Below are 6,217 nucleotides of genomic sequence, written 5' to 3' on the forward strand. Positions count from 1 at the left end.
ATCGAAAGGAATTTGGTTTGTTTATTATTTTTGTGATTTTTTTTCAGCAGTGAGCACGCATGTTGACAAAAAGAAGCGACGAATTTGGTGCCGTGTTTCTATGTTTAGCGATGAGATGGATATATGTACAGTGGGATGGAGATCGGAACAGTTTCCCTAGGACATTTCGACATATTAAGCTAGTTCTCTGGTTCTCTTCTTCACACTTTTTCTCCTTCGAGGATTTTATCTAATGAACTGTCAGTGGTTATGTGACAAGTGCCGCTTCGACTAAGCAAATTTATCAAAGACGTCGAATAATGGCTTCTAAAAACCGATCAAATGTGGAATTGTTTGATTATTTCAAAACTAAAAAGTGGATTTTGGAAGATGGAAAAGAGATGAGTGCAGCAACATGTAATCTGTGCAACGATGCTGAAAGAGTAATTAAATGCTCCGCCAAATGGAATTTGAACCGGCACATTATTTTCAAGCACAAGGACAAGGTAATAGGACTTGGTTTTCAGGAAGAAGCTGTGTGCTCCGATTCTTCACAATCGTTAACAACTGCTCCTGGAACTAAGAAGTTTCTTTTACAGTAGATCTGAATCGCTACATAATGAATTTGGTGCAATGGGTAACAGTTGGCAACGTCCCTCTGCAGTTTTGACGTAGAACTACGTCTGTCTTTTCTATATTGGGGTTTTACACTTTACGATTGCAAAAAATCGAAAAACGTCAAGAAAATATGATAGACTTTGATCGTTAATATCTCAGCCGTTAATATCATATCCGGTGTACACTGAAATCGTTTTTCACGCGTTTTTTTACACAAGTCGCTTTTCATGCGATTTTTTTTTTCACTCGGATTTTGGGATTTCCGCGGTTTGCTTAGACATATTTTGGGATTACCCTTTTTTCTTACGTTATTTAAATTTACGAGGCCCATATTCTCCGCGTAAAAACCGACTCCAGTGTATTACAATATTTATGTTTGATAATAATTACAATCCCAAACTTGCTAACAGTTTAGAAATCGGTTTCGGTGAATCAGTCAATCTTGTAAGAAAGTGCATCGCAAGCTTCTTCTTCCTTAGCACTACATTCCAACTTAAACTTGGCCTGCCTTTCAACTTAGTGATCTATAAGCATTTTTGCCTTTCTCGTACAACTAAGTTGTACCGAAAGGCTATCATTTCACTCCAAAATCGAACTTTTGATAGAAGTCCCGAAGACCCATAGTGTTATATACCATTCGACTCAGCTCGATGAGCTGAATAAATGTCTGTCTGTCCGTGTGTGCGTGTGTGTGTGTGTATGTGTGTGCGTGTGTGTGTGCACAAAATGCCATAAAAATTATTAGCCAAATTTTCACATAGAAACTCTTAATCGATTTTCTTGCAACAAGTTGCATCCGACAGAGACTAAAACGCTGTTGATCACTATTGAATTTCATAATAATTGCAAATTGCAAAAAATAGATAATATTAAAATAGTGATGAGACATAGTCACATAGAACAATAATGTGTTATGAAAAATGCCTTGCATCTATGAATATTTTATCCGTGGCTTCCCATTAAGAGTTTCATCGTACTATAAAGATGCTCGTGTTGCACGCATTTAGGCGTAAGTATGCTCTTCGTTCAGTTTCATAGTACTAAATTGTCCGAAAGTCAAAATTCGAACATAGGAAATTCGAGAAACTTTTGACAGCGCCATCTGTCGTCTACTAGCGTAAATTTTCTATCATAACATTAGACGGTGTAACTGTTTTGCCTTTCTTGTACATCATCGAGGTGTAAGCGTAAAGGCTACATTTATTACCTTTTTACGCGAGAAAGGTGCCATCACCGCTAGGTGGATTAATCTGGGTTTTTTGATTATTAACTGAAAGTTTTCTATGTCCGTCATTGCATTAGAAAGAATCTTTTGTGATAATACAATAGATACACTGATTCCTATGTGTCTGCCGGAGTATACGCAAAGTTCGACGCAACTCACGTGAAGAAATAATAATTATCATCAATAAACTGTCAAACTTCTTTGTCGCGTCTACTCTAACTTCCTCCATAGGACGACCACCGAACGCCGTTGACAGCCCAGGTTTCGCACGATGGGCTTTTCTGTAATCAGCCACCGGGGGTTAGACTGATCTAGTGGTTGGTGCTTAATCTCTCTTCCAGTTTGCGGTGGGAAAAGTAAGTGAGTTATCATCGGTGATAACATGTTCAAATTTTGGAATCAATTGATAATAAACACAAAATTATCATTTTAATAAAAACCTGACTAATACCAATTTAATGTCAACTATGACGTTCAATTGGATGTTTGGCATTGCGTGTTTTGATGTTATGTAGGAAAATAAGTTCAAAAGTAGCATTTACCATTGCTTCGAGATACAATTATCGAACGATTCTTACTTTCTAGCGAGTTTATATCAATTCATAATTTAAGACGCGCGGCTACAAAGCAAGACCATTCTGAGGGTGACTGGGTTCGATTCCCGGTGTCGGTCTATGTAATTTTCGGATTGGAAATTGTCTCGACTTCCCTGGGCATTAAAGTATCATCGTGTTACTCTCATGATATACGAATGCAAAAATGGTAACTTGGCTTAGAAACCTCGCAGTTAATAACTGTGGAAGTGCTTAATGCAGACTAAGCTGCGAGGCGGTTCTGTCCCAGTGTGGGGATGTAATGCCAATATGAAGAAGAAAAAGAAGAAGAATTTGGATAAGTGATGGCTTGAGAGTGTTGTTCAGCCTCGATTATTTGAAAATATTATTTTTATCACCCTTTTCACTGCCCATGATCGCATATTTGTAACATTTGCATTTTGGTTGATTTTGTAAATCGCTTGTCAATCCACCCCACAAACTCAATCGTTTCCAGCTTACTACATATAAGCATGATAGTAAAGCAACAAAGGCAGTTAGTTGATATGTTAAAGATCAATTCCACAGAACATTATACGATGATTAAATGAACTTTTATATAGTTTTCGGCTGATTGATGAGGGGTTAGATTATGCACTTTGGAATTCATTGATTGCCATGAAAAACATACGCATGCCATCAAAGATGCCTGCGATGTGTGGTTTTGCGCGCTATCAAACATATGCAGAGAAACGCGCGCCACAGCACATATCTAAGGGCAAGCCAGAGTAAACGCGACGAGCGATGCGACGCGACGTGACTCACGTAAAAGAATAACAATCATTATCAACAAGCTGTCAAATTGCACTGTCGCGTCGCATCGCACGTCGCGTTTATTCTGGCTTGCCCCTAAGGCCCTAAGCCACCTTTGATAACATGCGCACGTTTTTAATGACAATCAATTAATTCCAAAGTGCATAGCCCAACTCCCAATAGATCATCCAATACTTTATAAAAAAAACATTTAATCATCGTATAATGTTCTGTGGAATTGATTTTTAACATATCAACTGCCTTTGTTGCAATTTTGAGCTCAATCGAGCATACCGAACCAATTTTTGGAACGAAAGAGTGACGGAGGTGCATTTCCCTATGCATTTTTGCTAAAACCACCATATGAACTTCAAATGCACCAGCTTATGCAACAAGCGATTGAGCTGAAATTTTCAGAGATTGATTTTCTTATCCAATGGTACAATCCTGGGGGGTGCCCGAAGAATTCGACAACTTTTTTTCCCCCCATACAAGGCTGGGCCACTCTACTGTACATTGCATACAGCTACGTAGTTCAACGTCACCTTTGCGTACAACCCGATTGGACTGCACCTTTGAGTTTTTCAATCTGGAATGCGTTTAGGAAGTTCTGCATCCGATTCACGATTCATTGAAAATTGGTCATATGAATCGTCATAACGTTATCCAGTACATTCACGAGGTAACTACAAAACTAGTAAAATTCATTTCCTTAGAGTTGAATGGAAAGCAAATTTCGATTAAAGCAGATATTGCCTCACGAAAGGGTAGAATACTCGGAATCAATACACAATTTATCAAGCAAGGTCAAATTGTCGTTCGTACATTGGTTATGTGCGAAAGATTCGACAGGAACACGGCTGAGAACATCATGGAAGAAGTTTTGAAAGCGCTGTCTACATTCGGCGTCGAATTGGCCCGAGTGTATAGTATTACTACTGACAATGGCAGCAATATGCTGAAAGCATATAATAGCAAAGCATAACATATATATAACAAAGCATATAAAGCAAAACTTCTCCGGAACTGCCAGCAGCTTAACGATAACATCATGGATGAATGTGAGGATATCGATGCCAATCAAAGTTACTGGGATACTGTACAAGACGACATAACGGACATTGATGACGAACTCTCAGAAAGGTAAGTTTGAATATATTTGAATATATTGTAGAATATTTGTAGCGATGGTCTAATATATTTGACTTATTGCTTATACTTGAAAATTTAACGTAAACTCTTCAACTGATACATCCGATTCCGAGATGCACTGGAACGATGAATTTCAACTGCAAGAGATCCAAGATGAACTTCCAGTAATAGAAAAGGCAAGTCACTTAGGAATAAGGTGCGCGGCACATACAGTACAACTTTCAGTGTTAGATGTTTTGAGAAAGGATTCGCTTGCCAAATTCCTGAAGAAAATCCGGAAGCTTGTGACAATTTTGAAAGCCCAGCCGTATGGCAACTCATTCAAGCTTGACAAATCGAGGAAACTTCCGTTTCTTGATGGTGACACGCTCTGGGGCTCATCTCACTTGATGGTTGATTGTCTTCTACAGCAGCAGGATTTCATCAACAGCTTGCTTTCAGCGGATTGGAAAAAACAATATGGTACCTGTTTTTGGAAACGTGTGGACCAATTTGTCGATGCAACCACACCTCTGTATGTTTTGACTAAACACATTCAGGAAGAAACGCTCACATGTGGGTCATTCTATTTATATTGAAAAGAATGTTGTCTGGAGCTAGAAGAATCCACGGAAACCCTTGCGAAACAATTACTGGAAGCACTAATCCAACGTAAACCAATGTGGTTCAACAATGCTACTTTCTACGCTGCATTATATGTAGATCTCAGGTTGAATGAGTTTGATGCACCTGTTCTCACCGCAGAGCAAAAAGAAGAGGCAATTGTAAGTATTGATTGTTGTATTATTGTTCATAGATTTTTAAATATCTAAATACTTTGCAGAAGCATCTGTTGGCTACATGGCAATCGCTACAGGCTATTAATGGGAAGAAAACAATGTCCGAAGACCTTGATCCATCCAGTCCTTCAACCTCAAAAAGCGCACCTCTGAAACGTGTCCAACAACTTCTTTTAGTGAGCCGTCAGTCGAAGCCATCTGACATAACTGAAATGGAAAAAAAGATTAGAGGTATCTCGCTAGAACCGGCTTTGCCTCTGGATTGTGATGTCATTGAGTGGTGGGAGAAGCAGTATAACAAAGATGAGGGCCTTGTTCAGCTTGTACTGTACTGCAACTCCCGTGCACTCAAGTTTTTGTTGAGCGATCTTTCAACGGTTTGGGGCAAATTTTGTCAAAGTTCCGATTATCTATTGGATCGTTGTCATTGCAGCAGATTTTGTTCCTGAAAGCCTGAGATCTGAAAGCTAACAAGGATATGATTAAAACAGTTTACTTTGATTTTAAATATTTGTGACAAGCAAACTGTAGCAGTCGAATGCGATGTCATCTACCTATTTTCGATTTAAATATTGATTTCAATAAATAAATTTGAAAGCCTGATTATTTGGTGTTGCGAGTTTTTGCTAATTGGGAAAAAACAGCTTATGAAATTATATAATATAATACGTTAATGTAAGAGCCCAGCAGAATTGATACGTTTGCGTACCTTTTGGCAGTTTTCCCATGGGACGTACGCAAACGTATCTATTCCACTGAGCTCTGTACTCGGATTTCAATCAGTACAATACAACGCCAACTGCGTCCACCGCGTCTTCGCAAAAACAAATCATTTCAGTTTGTTTGAACAAAATCAGTTGTTGGTAGTTGTTGATAGAACTTTATTCTTGATGGGATCTTTGTAAACTGACGAAGCTTTTAACGCATTTTAGTTTTTTTTAACGATAGCCTTTGGATTGAATGAAATATTGAGTTAACCTTACAAGAATTCGATGAAAAATCGTATTTTGAAAGTTGTAGCAAAAGGAATTGACGGCATGTATCCGTGTAAAAAGCGACCCCACTTCAAGATTATATTGTGATATTCGGTTAGCCTTGCTGGAGACTGTATATTGAAA

At 38.5% G+C, this 6,217-nt stretch overlaps 1 pseudogene; it reads left to right on the forward strand.

Annotated features, from left to right (window-relative positions):
• Nucleotides 1–299: 299 nt before the first annotated feature.
• On the forward strand, nt 300–5,616 carry LOC134205984 (uncharacterized; annotated as a pseudogene).
• The last annotated feature ends 601 nt before the right edge of the window (nt 5,617–6,217 follow it).

Source organism: Armigeres subalbatus, chromosome 1 (assembly GCF_024139115.2).
Source record: "Armigeres subalbatus isolate Guangzhou_Male chromosome 1, GZ_Asu_2, whole genome shotgun sequence".
In the NCBI taxonomy this organism is placed as follows: domain Eukaryota; kingdom Metazoa; phylum Arthropoda; class Insecta; order Diptera; family Culicidae; genus Armigeres; species Armigeres subalbatus.